We start from the raw sequence: 24,631 nt of genomic DNA, 5'->3' as shown, positions 1-24,631 counted from the left end.
ACCAGCGTCTTTGTGCTGAAGCCCATGGTGCAGTTTTAATCCTCGCCCCTTCTCAACATCATTAGAGACTCTTGGTTCTCATAATTCTCGGGGGCTACATAATATTTCTTGCATGGATGTACTGTAATTTGTTTAATGCTTCTCATTGTGTTGAATGTTTTGATTGTTTCCATTTTTGTTATGAATTATGCTGTGCTGAGTATCTAGTATGTGCACAAAGTTTTATCTGCATTTCTGTTTATTTCCATGTGAGAGATTCATAGAAGTTGGCTACTAGGAAAAGACGTGAAGATTTTTAAGACTCTTGATACATATTAGCCAATTTGAAGAAATCTTACAATACTCCAACTGGCAGCATGTTAGAATTCATATTTCACAGCACCCTCTCCAGAATTGTATATCTTTTAAGCATCTTTTGCTTATTCTATTGGTTTTTGGTGTCTTGTTTTTATATTTTAACTTCTTCATTTATAAGGTCAGTTGAATCATATTCTTTCATGTATTTACTGGCTATTTGTGTTTCTTCTTCTATGAGCTAAGTTAGAATAAACGAACCTGAAGGTACAGAATTTAAAATTAGTGATATAGTAAGGAGATTCATTCACTTCCCTCACTGATCAATTTGTGTTATTGTATAAATGCTCATATAAGACTGCTTGTCAAATTAAGTTCAGTTTTTTAAAAACACGTGAAAAAAAATAAGGAGAAACTTAATTCACCCGACATTAATTGATAGGCTGTTATGTACAATAACTGTGCTAGAAGTGGTATATAAAGATAAATTAAACATATATTTTGCCCTCAAGCTTACAAGTTATGTCATAAATAGTACAGAACAGCGTAACATCTGCTAGAGAGCTCAAAGCTGAGATTGCACTGCAGTCAGAGGAGAAGCTCTAACTCAGAGGAGGGCAGGGGACTTGTGAGAGGAATACTGGGGTGAGAAGGCGTTTGGCAGGCAGACAGGGGGGCAGGCACGTGGAAAGAGTTACCTTGGCCAACAGATCCCCATTATTAAGGGCCTGTCTTACTATGAAAAGGAGAAATGCTCAGTGGGATTGGAGAATAAGGTGCGTTAGGAAGTTGTAAGAGCCAGAAGGGCTTAGTTTGAGTCCAAACTATGAAGACACTTGTAAGTATTAATAAGGAATTGGAACTCACCCCAGTTTTGATATGGAGTCACATTTTTTAAAGCAGGGTACTATTATCCTCATATTGCAGATAAAGAATTGGAGGTGCAGAGAGTTTACGTGATTTGTCGGGCCATGCTGTGAGGAAGTGGAAGAATCTGAACTCATTCATCTGACTCCTGCACAGGGCTTTCTACACGGTGAGGTAATGTCCCATCGCTTTGCTCCCTGACACCCTACTCACAGGAAGTGCTCCCTGGGAACTGTGCTCGGTGCTAAAGACTGCAGGAGCGGAACCTGTTCTGTTCCCTCTGCACACATCACTCACACCACACACACACACACACACACACGCCTTCTTCTCTCTCTCTCTCTCTCTCTCTCTGTCTCTCCCCTCCCCCCATCACATAGTCACCAAGAGAAGGAGAGCTAATCATCCACCTGGCAAAGGGTAGGGCTGTGGGAGACCACACAGCAGGTGTTAGGATGTCAACGTACTTTGTTTTAGGCTCAGGACCCAAGAATATATTCATTGCCGACGGGAACACTCACCACACCTCTCACTGTCTTCCCACAGCCTACTATGGCTTCAGAAAACAAGGGTTACAAAAGCATTTTTTTCTTTATGCCCACATTGATTAAAGAGAATCCTTTATCAGATAGTTCACCTTTGTAAATTTGAATGAGAGAAAGGAAAGTATTTTTCCAGCCCCCGGTCTTCAGGAGAAGCATGTGGTCTCTTATTAAAGACCTCTTGTTTGGGTCATAATCTAAGAGACCAAACCCTGGTCCTTAACACCACCCACGAAAGCATGTTTTCACTTGTCATATCCATCTTCTCTTCACTGCCAATGTCTTGGCCTCCAAAGGTGAAGAAAACCTGATGATACCACCTGGGTTCTTCAGACCCATTGTTTCCTTCCCAGAACTTCAGAGTTAATGGAGTTATTTGGCAGGTTTGCCTCTATGAATGAACCCCGTGTGAATCAGCAGAAGCAAGAGGCGGGGCGGAAAGTTTGTGAGTAGGAGGTCTGGAGGCCCAGTGCCGGTGGCCTCGCGCCTAGACGCAGCCTGGCGGCGTAAGGCCTTAATTCATTAACCTCCGTCTGGAGATGGTGTTAAGGTTCTTCCCATGATGTAATGCACATGAGGCTGCCTTCTTTTTCTGCAGCTGCTTATTCCTCAGTAGATGCTCACTAATATTTGACAGCAGCCCAATCCCACTCACAGAGATTTACTGGCATAGACTTTCTTTACCTTCACCTCCAAATCCCTGACATGACAGCCCCTTAACTCTGATTTATTTTATATTTATAAAATTAATTGAAGCATTTACATCTATTGATATTTTATTTATTTTGATTCCCTGTTGATTATTTGCAGTCTGTCTTTGTGCAGTCATTCCTAAATCTTTTTTTTTTCCCTGTAAAGAGCGTTTCCCTTTTCCTCAAATGGGCACTACTACACACATACAGAGGAGAAATGCTGGCAAAAGGTCTGGGCGATTATTATTAATTTGTACTAGCTAAGTGGCTGCTTGGATTTTTAAAGAAAATATAATGTACACAACCTTGAATTGTGTATTCTAAATGTCTACCTCTCTTCGTCTCAGATATAATAACCAGCAAGATAAAGTAACTTCCTCAAAGATGCAGCTAAGGAACTGAGTTTGGTAGGATAAGTTTCTAGGAGTAGATGATTCTCAGATTATTCAGAGTAAAATTCAAATTGAAATAGAAGGACACATGTCTAATACTTAAAGCAAAAATGTTTGTTTTGTTTCGTAGAGTTTAGATGCTGACTACCCACGGCATTTTGTACGAGTAAAGATGTGATATTGATTACCAAGGAAAACCAGAGATAAGTGAACAGAATTATGGGACATTTCTTCTGATATATGAGGATATGAATATATATAATGAGATTTGAGTTTCTGCTTTATAGCTTGAAGCCATATATGTGATAATCTTTTGAAAGATTTATTGATCCCTCTAGGAGAAAGTAATTTTCCCCAGAAACTAAGAAATAGTACCTTCTGTTTACTGTGGAGAAAACATCTGTTAATTATGATTTTTTTTTCTTAATTCAAGCATCTTTAAACAAACAAAAAAGGGGCATTAGGGGTGACGTCATAGCAATGGCGGCAGCGGGGCGCACTTTTTGAGTTCTCCGTCGGATCTTATCAGAAACGGGAAGCTTATAACCCATCAAAGGACTCTCTGCTCATCACGCAGAACAGCGAAGAGACTCGCGCAGGGATTTCTTGCAGGTGGGGAAAAATTGGGCGAGCAGGGGAAGAAGGAAGGGAGCGGAGCGGAGACACGCCGCACCTGCGGCGGTGGGGACGCGGGTTGGGATCGCGGTCCACACCTGTGGCGGTAGAAATTCGGCCCCCACCCTCGGGTTGTGGAAATCTGCTCCGCACCTGTGCCTGTGAAATTCCAGCCCACACCCACGGCTACAGATACGCAGGATATCCCAGGACGGAGGAGAGCCCGGAAGCCACGAGGTGGGCGTTTTGCCCTGCGTCCCACAGCGGACCTCTCCCGCTGCAGGGGCAGCATATCCAGCATTAACTTCAGCTAATAACCTCAGTTGGTCCTTGGGCCGGACAAGGAACACAGACTCCGTGCCTGGGCACCTTCCCCCGCTCTTCTGACCCTACCCCCGCCTTTCTAGAGACTTGATCTAGCCCCTGCACTAAGGAGCAGCGGCAGATTACAGAGGCGCCTGGGAGCCCCGGCTCCGGGAAGACAGGCAGGCCCAGGGAGGAGGCTAGGAGCTGGGAATCTTCCGCCCCCAGCCACCACCTTTTCTGGCCTGCGGGAAGAGTGTTAAGACAGCGGGGCTGGGAAAGAGAAGACCCCTCCTTCCATCCCCAGCCCCCACCCTTTCTAGCCAGCCTAGAGCGGGGCAAACACATCCCCAGCTGCAGAGACGCAGGGGTTCCCAGGAAAAAAGAGAGAACACAAAAGCCAAGTGCCGGACTCTACTTTGCGTCCCACAGCAGACCTCTCCCTCCCGCAGAGGGAGGATATCTAGCATTTGAGACTATTAAACTCCATACCTGGGCCCCTCCCCCCGCTCTTCCAATCCTACCCCCACCCTTCCAGAGACTTAAACTGGCTCCTGATCTGAAGAGCAGTGTCAGATTACAGAGGAGCCTTGGGGTTTGGGCTAAGGGAAGACTGGCCGCTGGCTTTGGTCCAGGGAAGAGGCTGAGAAGAGTGTGGTTTGCCCTGGGCTAGGAGACAGAAGACTCATCCACCCCCAGATACCACCGTTTCTGGCCTGTGGGTGGGGTGTGACACAGCTGGGCTGGGAAAGAGAAGACCCCTCTTTCCATCCCCAGCCCCCACCCTTTCTGGCCTGCCTAGGGCGTGGCAATTACATCGGCGGAGGCACTCCCAGGGATCAGCAGTAAGTGGTATATACAGCACTCAGCTTTCAGCAGCTGAGGAATTCCCTGCCGGCCACACACACACACACAGGGAAGAGGTGCCCTAAGACTCAGGAGAGCTGGACACAGGGCTGGTGGTGCTATTCTCGGTGTGCATATGTGCCGGCAAGGGCAGAAACTGCACTGACTTTGTAAAACCTACTGTCCAGACCCCTCAGCCCCACGCATCTAAAGCTGCAGCCTCAGTCACTCTGGGCATCAGGTGACCGGCTCTACCTGCACAATACGCAGGGGATTACTTGGTGGGCTTAAGCCACAACTGGCGCTGTTTTTTTTTTGTTGTTTTTTTCTTTTTTTTCTTTTTTTTTTTTTCTTTTTTTCCTTTTCTTTCTGTTTTGATTTGTCTTTATATTTTTGACATCTTTGCCTGTGTCGAGTGGGGATTCTGTGCTACAGCAGAGAACAACTTGGAGATTACTTGGTGGGCTTAAGCCACAACTGGCGCTGTGTTTTTTGTTTGTTTGTTTGTTTTTTGTTTGTTTGTTTGTTTTTGTTCTGTGTTGATTTGTCTTTATATTTTTGACATCTTTGCCTGTGTTGAGTGGGGATTCTGTGCTACAGCAGAGAACAACTTGGAGATTACTTGGTGGGCTTAAGCCACAACTGGCGCTGTGTTTTTTGTTTGTTTGTTTGTTTTTTGTTTGTTTGTTTGTTTTTTATTCTGTGCTGATTTGTCTTTATATTTTTGACATCTTTGCCTGTGTCGAGTGGGGACTCTATGCTATAGCAGAGAACAACCTGGAGATCACTTGGTGGGCTTAAGCCACAACTGGCGCTGTGGTTTTTGTTTGTTTGTTTGTTTGTTTGCTTGTTTTGTTCTGTTTTGATTTGTCTTTATATTTTTGACATCTTTGCCTGTGTCGAGTGGGGACTCTGTGCTATAGCTGAGAACAACCTGGAGATTACTTGGTGGGCTTAAGCCACAACTGGCGCTGTTTTTTTTTTTGTTCTGTTTTGATTTGTCTTTATATTTCTGACATCTTTGCCTATGTCGAGTGGGGGTTGTCGATTGTTTTTTTACATGTGAATGTATTTGACTTTTTCCTTGTTGTTATTGTTGTGCTTGGTGATTTGCTTTGTTCTGTAATTGCCCTACCAGTGCCCAGCTTAAGAGGCACAAGATTCAACATACCCAGCGGCCAACTCCAGGCCAAGCCAGAGTACTACCGGGTTTGACCTACAAGTGACACACTCAGAGGGGATTCTTTACAGGCACATAGAGGCCAAAGGGCAAACCACATCTAAGCGGTCAATCCTCACGCAGCAGAATACCCTGCGTGGGCAAAGCCAAGTCTCACAACTAGTCAGCCTAGGAGTTAACTCCACCTACTCACAAGCGAAAAGCAATTAAGGATCTTCTTTAACAGGACAATATACACAACACAAGAGTCACTTTTAGAGCACACGCAGGGGAGGAGAACGAAGTAGTGCAAGTCAAATATAAAGGACATTTATTATATACTAATCCAGCAAGAACTAAGAACTCCAGGGCACCTATCTAATACATCGAAGCAAACACAGAGAGTCAGCCAGAATGAGGAAACAAAGAAACATATCCCAAATAAAAGAACAGAAGAAACCTTCAGAAATGGAACTAAATGAAGCAGAGGTAACCAAACTGTCAGAGACAGAGTTCAGAATTCTGATGATAAGAATGTTTAAGGAACTTAGAGAGGACATCAAGAAGGATGTAGAAATCATAACGAACAACCAGTTAGAACTAAAGAACACAGTTACCGAAATAAAGAACTCACTTGAAGGAATTAACAGCAGGTTAGATGAAGCAGAGGATCGAATCAGCGACTTAGAAGACAAGTTAGCAGAGATCACCCAAACAGAACAACAGAAAGAAAAAAGAATAAAAAACAATGAAGATGGTTTAAGAGACCTATGGGATAACATCAAGCGCAACAACATGCGCATCATAGGAATACCAGAAGGTGAAGAGAAGAAACAAGGGATTGAGAACATATTTGAAGTAATAATGTCTGAAAATTTCCCTAACCTGATGAAGGAAACCAACATACAAGTCCAGGAAGTGCAGAGAGTTCCAACCAGGATAAACCCAAACAGGTCCACTCCAAGACACATTATAGCTAAAATGGCAAAGATTAAAGACAAAGAGAGAATCCTAAAAGCAGCAAGAGAAAGACAGAGGGTTACATACAAGGGAACTCCCATAAGACTATCAAATGACTTTTCTGCAGAAACATTGAAGGCCAGGAGGGAGTGGCAGGAGATACTCAAAGTGATGGAAAACAAAGGCCTACAACCTAGGTTGCTTTATCCAGCAAGGCTATCATTTAAAATCGACGGGGAGATAAAGAGCTTCCCAGAAAAGAATAAGGTAAAGGAATTCATTACCACCAAGCCAGCATTGCAAGAAATACTAAAAGGACTTCTGTAAATAGAAGAAAGACGAAAACAACTTATCCACAAATTTAAAAATGGCAATAACTATGTACTTATCAATAATCACTTTAAATGTAAATGGTTTAAATGCTCCAATCAAGAGACATAGGGTGGCTGAATGGATAAGAAAGCAAGACCCTTGTATATGCTGTATACAAGAGATTCACCTCAGATCAAAAGACACACACAGGCTAAAAGTGAAGGGTTGGAGTAAGATATTCCATGCAAATGGAAATGAGAAAAAAGCTGGAGTTACAATACTTATCTCTGACAAAATAGACTTTAAAATGAAGAAAATATTAAAAGACAAAGATGGACACTATATAATAATAAAGGGATCAATTCGACAAGAGGATATAACCCTAGTAAACATCTATGCACCCAACATAGGAGCACCTAAATATATAAAACAGATATTGACTGACATAAAGATGGAGATCAACAGTAACACTATCATAGTAGGGGACTTCAACACACCTCTGACAACAAGGGACAGGTCTTCCAGACAGAAAATCAATACGGAAACAACAGCCTTAAATGACACATTGGACCACTTGGATTTAACCGATATTTTCAGAGCATTCCACCCCAATGCTGCAGAATACACGTTCTTCTCAAGCGCACATGGAACATTCTCCAAGATAGACCATATGTTAGGCCACAAAGCAAGTCTGGATAAATTTAAGAAAATTGAAATCATACCAATTGTCTTCTCTGACCACAGTGCTATGAAATTAGAAATGAACTACAGGAAAAAGACTGGAAGACACACAAATTCATGGAGGCTGAATAATATGTTACTAAACAATGAATGGGTCAAACAGGAGATCAAGGAAGAAATCAAAAGATATCTCGAGAGAAACGAAAATGAAAATACAACGACCCAAAATCTATGGGATGCAGTGAAAGCAGTCCTAAGAGGGAAGTTCATAGCACTGCAGGCCTACCTAAAGAAACAAGAAACATCACTAATCAACAGTTTATCTTCACACTTAAGGGATCTGGAAAAAGAACAACAAAATAAGCCCAAAGGGAGTACAAGGAAGGAGATAATAAAGATCAGAGCGGAAATAAATGAAATAGAAACCAGAAAAACAATACAAAAGATCAATGAATCCAAGAGTTGGTTCTTAGAGAAGATAAACAAAATTGACAAACCTTTAGCCAGACTCATTAAAAAAAAGAGAGAGAGGACCCAAATTAATAAAATCAGTAATGAAAGAGGAGAAGTGACAACAGACACTGCAGAGATACAAAAAATCCTAAGAAATTTCTATGAGCAACTGTATGCCAACAAATTTGACAACCTGGAAGAAATGGACAATTTCCTAGATGCATACAACCTCCCAAGGCTAACTCAAGAGGAGACAGAAAACCTGAATAGACTGATTACCACCAAGGAAATTGAATCAGTAATCAACAATCTCCCAACAAACAAAAGCCCTGGACCAGATGGCTTTACAGGTGAATTTTACAGAGCGTTCCAAAAAGAATTGTCACCTATTCTCCTCAAACTCTTCCAAAAAATCCAGAGGGAGGGAAGACTCCCAAACATTTTTTACGAAGCCACTATCACCCTGATCCCAAAATCAGACAAAGACACCACAAAAAAAGAAAACTACAGGCCGATATCGCTAATGAACATAGATGCAAAAATCCTCAACAAAATACTAGCAAACAGAATTCAGCAATATATTAAAAAGATTATACACCATGATCAAGTGGGATTCATCCCTGGTATGCAAGGGTGGTTCAACATCCGCAAATCAATTAATGTGATACACCACATTAACAAAATGAAAAATAAAAATCATATGATCATATCAATTGACGCAGAAAAAGCATTTGATAAAATTCAGCAGCCATTCATGATAAAAACCCTTAAGAAAGTGGGAATAGAGGGATCATATCTCAACATAATAAAGGCCATATATGATAGACCCACAGCTAACATCATACTCAATGGGGAAAAACTAAAACCATTCCCCTTAAAATCAGGAACAAGGCAAGGCTGCCCACTTTCTCCACTTCTATTCAACATAGTGCTGGAAGTTCTAGCCACAGCAATCAGACAAGAAAAAGAAATAAAAGGCATCCAAATCGGTAAGGAGGAAGTAAAACTGTCATTATATGCAGATGATATGATACTATATTTAGAGAACCCTAAAGACTCCACCAAGAAACTATTAGAGCTGATAGATGAATTTAGTAAAGTAGCAGGATACAAAATTAATATTCAGAAATCAGTTGCATTTGTATATACCAATAATAAAACATCAGAAGGAGAAATTAAAAAAGCAATTCCGTTTACAATTGCTCCAAAGACTATAAAATACCTGGGAATAAATTTAACCAAAGAAGTAAAAGATCTGTACTCAGAAAATTATAAGACACTGAAGAAAGAAATGAAAGAAGATACAAATAGATGGAAACACATACCATGTTCATGGATAGGAAGAATTAATATAGTTAAAATGTCCATACTGCCTAAGGCAATATATATATTCAACGCAATTCCTATCAAACTACCAACGACATTTTTCACAGAAATAGAACATATAATCCTAAAATTTATATGGGATAACAAAAGACCCCGGATATCTTCAACAATCTTGAGAAATAAGAACAAAGTGGGAGGTATAACAATACCTGACTTCAAATTATACTACAAGGCTACAGTAATCAAAACAGCATGGTACTGGCATAAAAACAGACCCATAGATCAATGGAACAGAATAGAGAGTCCAGAAATAAATCCATGCCTATATGGCCACTTAATCTATGACAATGGAAGCAAGAATGTACGGTGGGGTAAAGACAGTCTATTCAATAAATGGTGCTGGGAAACTTGGACAGACACATGCAAAAAGATGAAGCTGGATCACCTCCTTACACCACATACAAAAATAAATTCAAAATGGCTTAAAGATTTAAATGTAAGATCTGAAACCATAAAATTCCTAGAAGAAAATATAGGAAGAAACTTCACAGACATTACCCGGAGTAAGATTTTTACTGATATATCCCCTCGCGCGAGGGAAGTAAGAGGAAAAATAAACATGTGGGATTACATCAAACTAAAAAGCTTTTTCACAGCAAAGGAAACCATCAATAAAACAAAAAGGGATCCTACTGATTGGGAAAAGATATTTGCCAATGATATATCTGATAAGGGGTTAATATCACAAATTTATAAAAAACTCACTCAACTCAACTCCAAAAAAACAAACAACCCAATTAAAAAATGGGCAGAGGACATGAAGAGACATTTTTCTAAAAAGGACACACAGATGGCAAACAGACATATGAAGAAATGTTCAACCTCACTAACCATTAGAGAAATGCAAATAAAAACCACAATGAGATACCACCTCACCCCAGTCAGGATGGCTATCATCAATAAATCAACAAACAACAAGTGCTGGCGTGGATGCGGAGAAAAGGGAACGCTGGTGCACTGTTGGTGGGAATGCAGATTGGTGCAGCCACTATGGAAAACAGTTTGGAGATATCTCAAAAATCTGAAAATGGAACTACCTTATGATCCAGCAATCCCACTCCTAGGTATCTATCCGGAGAAATCCAAAACTCCAATTCAAAAATCTTTATGCACTCCTATGTTTATTGCAGCACTATATACAATAGCCAAGACCTGGAAACAACCGAAATGCCCATCAGTAGATGACTGGATTAAGAAACTGTGGTACATTTATACAATGGAGTATTACGCAGCCATAAAGAAGAAAGAAATCTTACCATTTGCAACAACATGGATGGACCTAGAGAACATTATGTTAAGTGAAATAAGTCAGAAAGAGAAAGACAAATACCATATGATCTCACTTATATGTGGAATCTAAAGAAAAGAATAAGTGAATGAACTAATCAGAAACAGTTTTGGAAAAATGGAGGAAAAACTGAGGGTTGCTAGATGGGCAGGGGGGTGGGGATAAGGGGAAGGTGAGAGGTTTTGGGAACGTACAGAGGGATAGTGGATGGGGGGAGGGGGGTTCACACAGTGTGAGGGATATAAATGATAAATGTCTAAGTTTTGCTTTGTCTTGTGCACCTGAAACTAATTAATAAAAAAAAAAAAAAAAAAAAAAAAAAAAAAAAAAAAAAAGGGGCATTAGCTTCTAGATGATGTGGAAGAAAAAATAATGGTTTAAAGGTTATTGGTCTAATTACTCAGGGAGAAAACGGAATTTGTTTAATAAAACACTGATGGGCCATTTGGGGTTGTGTAAAAATAGCCCTAGGACCCGGCTGTAGAAGTGACAGGGGAATACAGGCCTCTGAGACTGCAGAGCAGGACCCCAGGCCCCAGGGGAGAGGGGAGTTTGACAAGGTGTAGTCGGGAAGAGATGGGCCAGCAAGTGCAAGAAGTTGGGATCCAAGGAGGAAAGGGATCAGTGAGGATTTCCTAGGAGAAGGAATGGCGGTGCCCTTTTCCAAATAGAGAAGTCTGAGATTTTAAATTTTCAGGTTGTTTGCCTTGCGAAGAGGTTTTACTTACTTACATATTCTGCCACTCCTTTTCTGCCCCTGGTATGAAGAGTGTTTGAGGGAAATGAAGGAAAGGGGACAGAATGATGAGTCACGTGAGGTAAACACCAGGAGAGAGTGATTCAGAAAATTGAAGCAAGAAGTGACTAGAAGGAGCACAGGCTCCTCAAATCTCCAGAAGTATCACAGTGAGTGTCACAGGGAGTGTCACAGGGAGTTTCAATTCAAGGGAATTAAAGCTGCGTCTTTTTTTTAAAGATTTTATTGGGGAAGGGGAACAGGACTTTATTGGGGAACAGAGTGCACTTCCAGGATTTTTTCCAAGTCAAGTTGTTGTCCTTTCAATCGTAGTTGTGGAGGGCGCCGTTCAGCTCCAGGTCCAGTTGCCGTGTTGTTAGTTGCAGGGGGCGCAGCTCAATGGAATAAGGTGGAACCAGCCAGCCGGGGAGTTTGCTAACATCCTATAGCTAATGTAATGGTAATTATATACCGAGAGATAAGAATATGTTAATATGCATAGACCAGTGATCCCACTGTGGGACTAGGTCCTGCAAAAATTATCTAAATATTAAAATGGCATCGTCATTATTTACACAAGTTAAAAAATAGAAATGACATGTTTTGAGACAACTATTTGATCCCACTGAAATTGCCAAAGAGGCATTATTCTTAAAGAGAGAAAATTCTGTATCAGCTCTGAAAAATTAGAGACATTACTATAGACAAGGAAAAATACTGAATAATTTCTAGACCATTTAGCACTAACCAGATGGTATTGCTCACATTTAACTCCCTTCCAGGAAATGAGTAGACCCCCATTAGGAATCATTGAATGAGCCCTGGCACACTTCAAAGATGAGAAGAGAGAAGGCAGAGCCATCAATCAGCCCCTGGGGCACAAGGGTGACAGGAGGGGTCAGTGAAGACCTGCCTGACCGCATCAGGTGGGCAATGGACTTGTGATGATGGTGATTAGAAACAACTAGGAACAATAAGGATGGTGCCCACCTCACTGGGTATACTACCCACAGGGGGAACTGCAGCAGCAAACCACGTGTGACCAGCAGGGATGTTTCCTCCACTGCAGCCTTTCCAGGAATTGCAGACACTCCCCTTCTCTCCACATCTCCTGACCCTCTGCCCCACTCCACACACACACACACACACACACACACACACACACACACCTGCAGGCCTTTGGGTCAAGTCAGACCCACCCTCCTGGGGCTGAGGGCCCTGCAGGACACAAAAGCTCCACTGGTCCCATGGTGGGCCCTAAACAACCCATCAGCCCACGGGTGATGCTTTCCTTACATACTTTCTTGATCATTTCACCCTCACACCTCACAGCCCATGGGAATGGCGCTGTGGTCACACAAAACTTCAGAAAACATAAATTTTCCTCTTTCATCATTTGGCAATGGCTGAAAGGTTTAACACACAATCTCCAAAATAAACAAAATCCAAACACCCTCTTCAAATGCTGATACTGTGTGTGGACAAACACACAGTACCTCCTCTTTCCTCAAGTTGAATGAAAGAAAATGGCTAGATAACAATATTTTGTCAGAGGATCTGTAATCTATTAAAGGACAACCTTTTTCAAAAAGGTGAATCGTGATGGTCACATAAATGTGAAATGAACATGTCATTTAGCTCGTTTTACAGGAAGATGTAAAAAGAAAGGGGGAGGCAAGACAGAACCTCCCCCTTTATGTCTGGGTAACAGACATAACAGTCAGGAACACTGGGTGAATCTACTGTTAGATGCAAAACTGGTGTCTTGCACGGAGTGGCAACCAAGCGCACACTCCCCTTGTGAAGGGGTATATAGTTAGCGTGAGCAGTGGCCCGCAAGGAGTTAACTCCTTTCTCTACAGAGCTGCACCGCTGTTAGCCAAGGAAAAGCTCAGGTCTCCACAAAATCCAATAACCCAATAGAATCCTCTAAACCAGGGGTCTGCAAACATTTTTTCCATGAAATAATTCTATAGCAATTTGAGGGGTCGTAAGGTCTCTGTCTTAACTACTCAGCCCCTCGCAGAGCCAGCTTCCTTGGCCTGGGGCCAGTGCCCTCTCACACAGGGCCCCTGCTCAGAAAAGCCCAGTGCTTGGGGTTTATTGCTCTGTGATCACAGTGTCAAAATGCTTAATAATTTTATCTGTGAATTGGTGTTTTATAAGGGAAGTCCACAGGGAAAATAAAGCATGTACTGAGGGTTTGGAGCCTGGCCCCTGCCATCTTCCCCCTTCCCAGGATGGGTTCTCTGCCAGAGGCTCCCCACCCCATGAACCCGCAGGCCCTCTGAGTCCCTGCATCCACTCCACCCTCCCTCTGGGCATCAACACTGTGAGGGCAGGTCTGCTTTCCATCACTGCCCTGGAAGGTGTGTAAAGAAGGCCAGGCTTGGGCTTGTGCCCCCAGCTGTCCCACTCCAGGTTGGCAGCACTATGGCATGTGCAGTGGACAACCTGGGGGGCTCTCACCCAGCCCTGATCCCAGCATGGAGATGGCACTCTCTTGGGGGTGGCCCAGCTCCCCGGGGTTGGTGCTGTGGCTCCCCAGGAGGGGAGATAATTTCATGGGTAAAAATTAATGGCTTGTTATTGTTTACATATGCTTTGTCGCACACTGTCTGCTTTAACCCTGGTCCTTTCAGCCGAATAAGCCAAAGTGGCAGCAGTTACTAAGCCAGAAATTTACTGCAAGTGTTCCCAGCCCTTCTAGTCTCAACTGCATTCTACCGGAGCTGCTTGTCCTTTCCCAGCTGCAGCCTGTGATTCAGACCTCAACCGTTATATTTCTGTTCCAATAGAATTTCTGTTCCGTTCCAACTCTTCGTTATATTTGCTGGAAGTTTTTTTCAAATTTCTTTTTTTAGCTTTCCTTTGTCTGTGTGCGGCGAGTGTACGTGCGTGTTTGTAACAATACAGTCTTAAACATTAGAGGTTACTTTTCCATGTGTCTTATTTCATAACTCACAACTAAGAAAATCCCCCTGATCTTTCTCTTCTGATCTGCTGCCCTCTCATCAGCACCATGTGGGTGCCTGTGGTTGAGGGCTGACGAGACCAGCCAAGGAAGCAGGCGGCCCTGGCTTCACAGCTCATTGCAGGTTTGAGCTTGAACACGCTATTCTGCAAAATATGGATAAAAATACCACCTATTTGAAGTGTTATTGTGAGGATTATTTAAAACAATGTGCAGAAAGTGGAGAGCAAAATGCACAACAGATCACAAGTGCTCAACAAATGTTAATTTTATCGTCATCATCATCATTATTATCTTTCTTTAAAATGGATTTTGAAACTTGGTAGTTCACTTCTGAATTCATCTTTTTCAAGTAATTTTATTTGTTTTAATTTTATTTTCAAACCTGTTTATTTGTTCAATAATTCACAATCAGTTCGTAAACTTTCAAAAATGCATTGGGGGATTTTTTTTTTTTTTTTTTTTTTTTGTAATTATGTTAACCCTCTAAGATAATAGGGTCGTTGTCTTTTAAAAATTCAGTATTCCCACCTGAGAACTGGCATGTCTGTCCACGTGTTCAACTCTCACATCTTTCGGGGAAGTTCTGTCATTTTCTTCATATTGGCAACTAGGACGGACATTTGTCAAGGACATGCCCATTGCCCATGTGAGGGGCAAGAGTTGGCATGATGTCAGGGGCCGAGGAAAGATGGACCACGAAGACCCACTTGGAGGCTCTGGAATCTGCAGACGCAGAAAAGGTAGCAGCGGTGGACGGACTGTTTGTGTGCCGCTCGCCCTGTGAGGATACAAGGAGAAGGGGCCATTGGCACACATGCTAGTGGGCTCTCACCACACGCCCTAATGTTGGACTTCCTCGCCTCCAGAGCAGTGAGAAATAAAGTCTGTTCTTTACACCCCAGGCTATGGATTCTGCTATAGCAGCCCAAGTAGGCTGACATGTGCATCTGGTTTCCATTTGAAGTTGTGTTATCATACAGGTCTTCAGTGAATTCCTGTCAGATGTTTGTTGGGTCTCCAATGAGCCTACTCCATGCTCGTGTGGACAGAGCAGTGCACATGGCCTGGGAAGCCTGCTGGAGAGGGTAGGCATGACTTGGTGACAAGACTAAAGAGAAGCAGGCCTCGGAGCCAGGCCCTCAACTCAGTGACCATCAGCATGGAGTTCGGGAAACATGTAAACATAGATTCCTTTATCCTCCAACCCTGCCTGTCAGTTCAGTTTTAGACCTCACGCGACCAGAAGGAAGACTGCTGACAGGAACACCAGATAAAAAACTAGCCTAACGCTTGAAGCTGAAGGCCGCACTTTTGCCTACGTGTTCTGCCCTTCCCCTTCCTCTTGCCCTCTCCAAGTGGCCTCAGTGTGGAAGAATCTCCCACTGGTTCCATTCTGGAGAGCTCAGGGCTTGATAGGAAAGAAAGATTGAAAACTGGCTGTTTGCTTGCTCTGAGCTGAGGGAGAGCAGGAGGAAAGAGAGGAGCAGTCTCCTGCTTCCGTTCTGTGTTGTATCATCTGGAGAGAAAAATGAGGATCCCCAGTGCAGGCACTCAACTGACTGCTTAATAAATTAATATAAAACATTCCCATCACAGCATGGAAATGGCTGGCTCCAGCCTGCTTTTGGGATGAGAAGGACCCTGATGAGGCCGGGCACCCTGTCAAGCCAGGACCATGGGTTTGTACTTGTGAAGCCTTTTCCTGTCTCTAACTGACTTTCTGACTGCACCTTCAGAGATCTAGAGGTCTCCGATTTTATCTCATCTTTTCTCAAAAAGCCTCATGAAGATGCTTCTAAGAGCAAGCTAGGTCTGCACCACGCACTCAGGTCCATGGTCACAGGGAGGTCATGGCCCACTTTTGAGGGAAAAGCTCTCCTGGGAATGGTGCCACATATACTGTGAGTTTTGTATAATCCACTCACTGCATCCACACTCCTGCCTTCACAGAGAGAACCGCTGCCTCTCTAAGGAGGTGTCCCAACCAGGTTGTGACCGGCCCCCTTTCCAGGCCCAGCATGCCTTGCCCTGCCATTGTGCCTCTTCACAGATGAGCAAAGAATCCACAGACCACCCTCTGCAGTGGGTACAAGTGAGTCAGTGACCCAGGCTGCAATGCAATGACTCAGCAGGGGGTTCCCAATCTGACACATACCGGTCCTGTCCTTCAGATCCTCCTGATCTTGGGCCCGTGTGGACACTTGGGATCCATAGCTGATCTTACAAGCGTCAAGAAAACTTGAGCATGAAAGAGCAGAGCTGTTCTTTGGGGGCAGGGAGAAGGAGCTCGATTCCTAGGAATGGACTTTCTTATTCATCAACTGATATATAAACCAAATACCACATCAGTACTGAATCTGGGGAGAGAAACTTCTCCCGTGTCCTTTGGGGTCTCCTGGTACAATTGCAGGTCTCTTAGGCCCTTTCTGAGTGGCTGCGTTGCCCTTTGCACTGGTAATTAGTGTAGTCATGCAGGTCCTGACACAATTCTGGGGGAATGAGAACTACAAGGTTGGACATAAACTGCTGGCCCTGCCAATGCCCCAGAGACTTGTGGGTATCCTGGGGAGGTGAGAGCAGCACATCCACCTTAACCACCATCCCATCCAAGAGCACGTGCTTCCCAAGACAGCAGAGCTCCCCTTGGTGAGAGTGAAATCAGGTATGGAAGGGAGGGCAGAGCAGTGTAATTATTCCCTGAGCCAGGCCCCACACATACACCGGGAAGGTGACACTACAAGGCACAGTGGGACAGTGGCCGTTTCCAGAAATGGTGCCGAGTCAAATGAACATTATGTAGGAGAATAGATGAATCTTAGCCTCTGCCTCACACCACACTGAGAACTCAATTCCAAATTGATAACATGTCTAAATGTAAAAGATTTTAAGAAAACACAGGAGTATATGCGTATCTTCATGAACTTGAAGCAGGCATAGATGTCTTAAACAGTATGCAAAAAATTGCTAAGCATTAAAAAAATGATAAATTAGACTACATTGAAATGAAGAACTCCTATTCATCTAAAAATATCGTTTTGGGGACAGGGGGGTTTGTCCACAGACTGCCAGAGGATGTTTATAGTGCTTGTGTCTAGAAAGGAGGACATTCTGAGAATATTAAGGATTCCTACAGACAGTGAGAAGTGTATTAATGTCTTATTGTTACTGTAACAAACTACCACACTTAGTGGCTTAAAACAAATGAATATATTATCTTACAGTTCTAGAGGTCAAAGGTCCTAAATCAATTTCAGGGGCTAAAGTCAAGATGCAGGCAGGTCTGTGTTCCTTCTGGGGGATCCATTTCCTGGCTTTCTCCAGCTTCCAGAGGTCGCCTGCATTCCTGGCCCCACAGGCCCTTCCACCATTGTCAAAGCCAACAGTGTAGTGTCTTCTTTCTTCTCTGACCTTGGCTTTTAACGTTATACCTTGTCTTTCTAACTTTGATCTTCCTGCCTCTCCCTTAGTAGGGCTCCTGTGCTTACGTCAGGCCCACATGAGTAATCCAGGATGAGCTCTCCATCTAAGATCCTTCACTTAAATCACATCTGTGAAGTCACCTTTGCCATGTAAGGCAGCAGACTCAGCTTCTGGGGAGCAGGCCATGGACAGCTCCAGGGGCCGTCATCAGCTTACCCAGGAGGGCAGACACCCAGAGGACAGCTCAGCAGGGGATTTGGATGGACAGTTGCACTGGGCAGGGGAGGATATCCAAATAGCTAACAAACATGGAAAAGCTGTCAAGGAGGCCGCCAGGCCGTAAGACTGCCCAGAGACCAGAACAGCTAGAATCCGAGATGACAGTAGGTGTTGGTGAGAACTGTAGCAGCTAGAGCTCAGGAGCCACTGGAAGTGTGGATGGCAGCAGTCCATGTACAGAGGCCTTTGTCAGGATCCACCGGAAATGGTAGGCCAGCAGTTCCACTCCTTGGTATATACCCAACGAAGTCCACACAATGCTCACCGGAAGACACACCTGCAGATGCGCCTGGGACCCCTGTCTGAGTGCCGCAGACTGGGGCAGCCCAGATGTTCACCTGTGATGGTGATGGCTGGTTCTTGATATAATCTTATGGTGGAAACCAATGGGAATGCATAGGCTTTAGCTGCATGCCTTCACATGGACGAATTTTGCAGGCATGGTGTTGAGTGAGGAAAGCTACTCCCAGGGGGTGATGTGCCTGGTTCCACGTGTAAAAGAACCGGCAAACGTAATGTATGGTTTTGAAGGTGAGGATGGTGGTTGCCCTTGAGAAATAGACAGTGTGACAGGAGGGAGACACAAGAGGGGTCTCCAGTGCAGTGTTCTGTTTTTACAATATGTGTGCAGATCACACAAATGTATTCACTCTGAAAATGTATTCAGCTTTGCACACTTAAGATGTGCACACCTTTTTGTATATTATACTTCAATAATATTTACAAAAATAAAATAAAAGAAAACCAATTTTTGGAGAACTTTCCTTTCCCACTTCTGCAATACATATAGTTGCAAGCCCTTGAGAGGTCTGGAAGAGTGGAGCAGCTGTTGTCTTTCTTCCAGCCTTCTAATCAATCAAACATCCCCAAGCAGTCAGAGCTCCAAACTATTGGCTTTTTCTCAATCAATAAACTAGTGAAGGGAGAAGCCAAGGTTCTAACTGGTACATTAGACCTGAGACAACGGCTGGTCCAATCCAGGGAGAGCTGCAGCTGCTTCTCTGTTTTTAGATTCCCCCACTGTAAACAGATTCAATTCTGTCCCCAAGGAGTGATTATGTGACCAGTTATACACCCGAGGCAATCCAAATTACAGTGCCTGGACTGTAATCCATCATTAGACCGGATTTACATATTGCCAAGTAATCCAGATGTTTTTCCATAGTGAGGATTAGAAGTTGTAATACTTTCTACATCATAATCATAATAGATTCCATTTTAAGCCGAAAATTTGAAGCAGGCCCTGCAAGGTAGTTGGAGCATTTCTTACCCCGAAAGGAAATGCATTCAAATCATTAAGTCCCTCTGAGGCTGCAGTCACCTTGGCCTTGTTCTCTGGGCTTGACGTGTACATCCCAGAATACTCTCTTCTGACCTGTACCCACAGTCACCTTCGCAGAGCCTGCTGGTTCTCCCGGATAACACGTTCTCAACACCGAGGAGCCGCAAGGTTGGTTAAAAGCACATGTTTCCTGTTGTTATCACTGGACATGTAGGCTGCTCAGGGCTAGGCACCAAGGTCACTGGCAAGTACCAGAGCATTCAAGCTGGGGAAATTGCTCCTAAATGTCTGTACACCAACTCTCCTCCCCTAAAACTCTACAAGAGTTCTTCACGCACTCATGAAATTCTCGGTCCTGCCTTACATAACTGATTGAGCGGCTACCTGGCTCAGCGTGCTCTGGGGATGGATAATGAAGAAAACACTCACAGACCTTGGCTTTGTGGGGCTCCCACTCTACAGAGGGGAAACAGACAACAAAAGGATAAACATAATGTGATGGCAGGAGCGGGAAAGCAGAGTGTGGAGATGCAGGGGGTGGAGTTTGGTATTTGAGGGAACCTAGTTCCCATGCAGACGTTGAAATGGAACATCCCCCCCACACACATTTGTTCTCCTCCAATGAAAGATCTGCCCACTGCAGGCACCGTTTCTACAGAAACGTCTTCCCTGTACCCATAGCCAATTTCTCCCAGAGGACATGGCATGTCGATGGTGTCAGGCACGCTGACATTTGGTGAAAGACAGCAGCTTCCAAGGGCTCCTCCCGCCTCTTCAGAACTCCTGGCTCTGCCTCGTGCCATCTGGCACGGGCCTCGCCCATCCATGCTCCAATATCAACATGGAACCATCTCGTGCTCACTTCTTTGTGGGCTATGCAGCAGGGACTGGATAACTCAATGATGGACTCTTCATGCCTTTCCAGCTCTGCTTTCTCTCCAATAGTAAGTAGCTTCGGGACCCCTCCATTCCCAACTTCAGCCCGGGCCAAGTCATCACTCTGACCTCATTTAAATGAGGTCCCAAGGGAGGCCCCGTCCACCGTGCAGCACATGTATCCCATCCCAAGTTAGCAATGACCCCTAGGGAAAGCACCTCCAAGGAGGCAAGGCCTAAGATAATACCTGTCAGAGCACTTTTTCCAACCATAATTAAGTGTCCTTTATGAGGACATACATATCCTTGATTTATAGGAAATGGTTATGCTTAGAATCAGGATGCTGTTCTTTTAGAATGTCCCTCTTTCTTCAAAAGTTAAAAATAAAAAGGACTAACTCTGTTGAGTATGTAAAATAAGCTGTTCAGAGCCAACTAATATTGGGGAAAGAAGCTAAGCAAGAGGTTTGCTTAGTGCAGTATTGGAATCTTCAAATTATTTCTGGTACTTTTGTACTAATAATATTTAGTTCATGGAGCAATTATAAGGAACCAAAGCTTTTTCTACCAAGACCTTGTAATATTAAACAGAGAAATCAATCAAGGTTTAAAAAGAATCTCTTTTCTGAGAATGAGAAAACAGTAAATCCATCCATTTACTCATGGGTTATATGAATCCTAAAGTTCTTCGTAGCAAAGAAATTTTAACTGAACTAAAACCTTTTATTGACTAAAATCATTCGACTTTAAATCTATATGAGTTCCACGTTGTGTTAATTTAAATGAGGGAAAAGGTGAGAGACAAAGAAAATGAAAAAGAGAAAGGAGACATGAGGTGGAGAGAAACAGAGTAAAGAGAAAAGATTGACAGGGGGAAATCACTCGACTGCATCAGCAAATATTTCGAGAGGGTCTCCAGTGCCTGGAGCAGTGCTAATAAGGAGGAAGAGGAAGCAGAAGGAGGGAGTGAAAAGAAGACTTGGGGGGGGGGGGGTACCCCGTGGTTCCCGAGCCAGAGGAAGTCCCAGGTTACCTGTTGTCTCCGAGCTGCACCATCCGAGGTGCTCTCGCCTAGAAGCTGAGCCTGCCGCCTTCTACATCGTGTTGAGTAAAAATCCCCAGGTCACAGTTCTCTGCACCGCATCATCAAAACTTCACACAGACTCTCCCCGAACAGAGAAATCCCAGCAATAAAATCACACTGGGGGCTGCAGAAGCTCTTGCCAGGCCCACACTCACACAGGCAATATTTGCCAAGATTCAGATGAACTTGAACTGAGGGCCAGATTTGGCCCATGGGCTGGAGGGTCGCCAAATGTAAAGTAATCCAATATGTTTTTCCAGCAAATACTCTGCAGTGTGTGGTCATGTTCTGAGTTCAGAGTTTCATGTAGTAAAAAAATGATTATCATCAAGGGTGACTTTTTATGGAATGCCAACCTATTTATATTCCCAAAAGATATAGTAAATGGAAAAGCATTCGATTAGAGGTGAAATACACAGTTGGGGCCTGTTGTAAATGTCAACAAAGATTCAATTTGCTAAAATTCGTAATTCAATGGTTTTTAAACTACAGAGCTATATACTGGCATATACTGGCTAAAATCATATCCTGCAGCCATGCCAGATTCTCAGTGTTTGTTTCAACAAATTAAGTTTCCTGGTTTATTCGATGGCCAGGACTTTCTGGATTGCTGACACTGTTTTGCTCTGTGAATCCCTTCAGACCCAGATCAGATCAGGTTTTTCCTTCTCTCTCTCCTTTCTTGAGTTTTCCGTTAGCAATGGTTTCCAAAAAGAGCCAGGAAACATGTCTGAGAATGCAACGCATAGACAGATGAAATACCATTAAATATGACTAAGAGAATGGGAGATGTCTGCAGCCTACAGAAGCATGTGGAAAGAGACAAACATGCAGATTCTAGACAGCCAACTATGCTGCATTGTATACGGAAGAACTTCAGGCACCAGCCAGTGAAATCACCTCTCTCTCTCTCTGGGACCTCAGCCCCTACACTGGCTGGCTTCCTGAGGCTCTTTGAGCTCCCTCCGTCCTCAGTTGAGCTCAGGCCTTCTCTAAAATAAACACCTAGAGAAGTCATCCTGATAAGCATCTGCCTTGGGGATGGCTCTGCGATTTTGCAGTTTTTTAGCCTTTCCCTGGCCCTGTGGCTGGTCCGGGCTGTTTAGGCTTATCAACTTGATTCTGAAGTTAACTGCTATATCATATCCTGTGGAAAATAAAAAACCAAACAACAACATTTCAGTATTTTCACAGAGTTCAGTGTTTACTCTCATTTGTTTGTTAGCTTTGTGTGCCTTAAATACTCATTCTGAAACTCAATAGCATTGTATGATGGGATCCAGCTAATTTCATACATATGTGCTTGGAATATGCACATATGCATAATTACGTACCTAGCCCAGCACCCGTGGTGCTGTAATTGTTCTTGTCTGAGCTCTTTCGCTCTGATTTACCCAAACGGAGTCCATGTATGTTGTCATATAATGAATGCTCATTAACTAGCACTCTGAAATTAGCTGTGTGTACCTTGAGTGCCTTTGAAATTTAATGACTTTTAAATAAAGCTTCTCATGACTATCTTCTCATATGTAGCAACTGAATGATTTAAAATTATTGACTGTAGCTTTTGAATCTCTTTATTTTAAAATATTTTAGGTGCTTATATTTACAAAGGTAACTCCGTGTTCCCCACAGCATACCTCTTTCCTGAATTCTAACTTCTGTTTCCACCTGCTGGTTAGACATAGCTACCTGGCTGTCCTGGGAGCCCGCAGATTCAGCACATGGAAGCACTGACTCAACATTCTCTCTAATAAAACACTCCTCCTCCAGGCCTGTGACCCACTGGCTCAATCTGGAGATCTGAGAAGCACGTGAGGCGTCTCTCCCTTCCCTTCCTCTCATTGCTCATCACATCCCTTTACTCTACCTCCTAAATACACCTTACATTTATTCCCTCTTCTCCGTTTCTTCCACCATGGCCTTGGTCCGTGGCCATAGCTCTAATGGGCCTCCTTCCGTCGGCCCCGCTGCCCCTGACACACCTTCCACGGTAGCCGTGCCAACCTCCTCTGCCTCCTATTTGATTACTTCTCCATGACTCACCTTTTCCTGCCGCACAAAGTCTACATTTGTCCCCACGGTTTAAAACACACTTCACATGCTTGTCCCTATTCCTCGCAACACCTGGCATCCTTCCACACTCCCTCTCTCATCAACTTAAACATAGTTAAACTCAGTAACTGTTTGTGGAATGAAGATGTAAACAAAAGAAAAGAAAAAAAACCCATTATGCATTGTCACCGGGTTGCCCAAAGACGAGCAGAGGTAACTCTGCTACCGGGAGATTGTTCAGTTTGTTATTGGGGGCCTTCCCTCTGCTCATTCTCCCATCTGAAACCAATAGTTTGGGTGCTGTTCTGGATACTTCATCCAGCTGTCAGATGTGAAGTAACAGAATAAAAACCAGGGCACAGATCCATGTTCATACTGCACAAGGCAGAAAGAGAAGCGGGGAGGGAAACGGCCATTACCACACTTCCGCTGGTTTGAGGGCTTCTGTGGGCTCCGGCAGGTTTGTGTTTTTATGATCCTACAAAATGAAGGGCTGCCAAAATGAATTTGAAAAGAATTCAGATTAAAATGACCTGTGGCTTTTCACTTTAAATCAAAGACAATTACCCAGCAACATATTAGGTTGATGCAAAAGTAATTGCCGTTTAAAAGGTTAAAAGTAATTGCAAAAACCGCAATTACTTTTGCACCAACCTAATAAATACATGGTCGTAATTTATAAGCACAGGTCCATTCATTCAGGGTCCACTCAATACACAGACTTGAAAATTAAAGCAGTCACCAAATAGTGTTCTACTTTATTTGCTGTTACCGGAAGCTTTAAAATGTAAGCACTTGGAGACTATGACGCAGATGCACTAAACAATGGCACTTATGTACTAAGTACATACTGACATCCAGTCATCTTATACAGGATTTGAGAAAAACAAAAGAACTTGGTAAATATTTCAGAATCATTTTGTGAATAATGCCACCTCTCGAAGTAATCCCTGCCTAGTTTACTCTAAAAAACTTGGGAATAACAAATAATATAGAAGACATTCCGAGACACGAAATGTCTGCAAAGAAAAATAGAATCTGTGCATTAATCAATTCAATATACATAGCCCATGACTCCTTGGTTTTTGTCCTGAAAAACTAAGGCCTGGACTGATGACTTCCAGATCTATTT

The 24,631-nt window shown here is 43.4% G+C and overlaps 1 long non-coding RNA gene across 1 annotated transcript; it reads right to left on the bottom strand.

The window, feature by feature from the left end:
* Nucleotides 1–11,787: 11,787 nt before the first annotated feature.
* Nucleotides 11,788–21,539, bottom strand: LOC148755070 (uncharacterized). The gene is made up of 3 exons (XR_016019301.1): nt 21,394–21,539; nt 15,032–15,281; nt 11,788–11,975 (listed from the first exon to the last, which is right to left on the bottom strand). It is a non-coding gene; the product is annotated as an uncharacterized LOC148755070 (long non-coding RNA).
* Nucleotides 21,540–24,631: the final 3,092 nt, after the last annotated feature.

This window comes from Rhinolophus sinicus, chromosome 16, assembly GCF_057876585.1.
Source record: "Rhinolophus sinicus isolate RSI-liver-muscle chromosome 16, RSI-T2T, whole genome shotgun sequence".
Classification (NCBI taxonomy): domain Eukaryota; kingdom Metazoa; phylum Chordata; class Mammalia; order Chiroptera; family Rhinolophidae; genus Rhinolophus; species Rhinolophus sinicus.
This window is presented reverse-complemented; position numbering and strand designations above follow the sequence as displayed.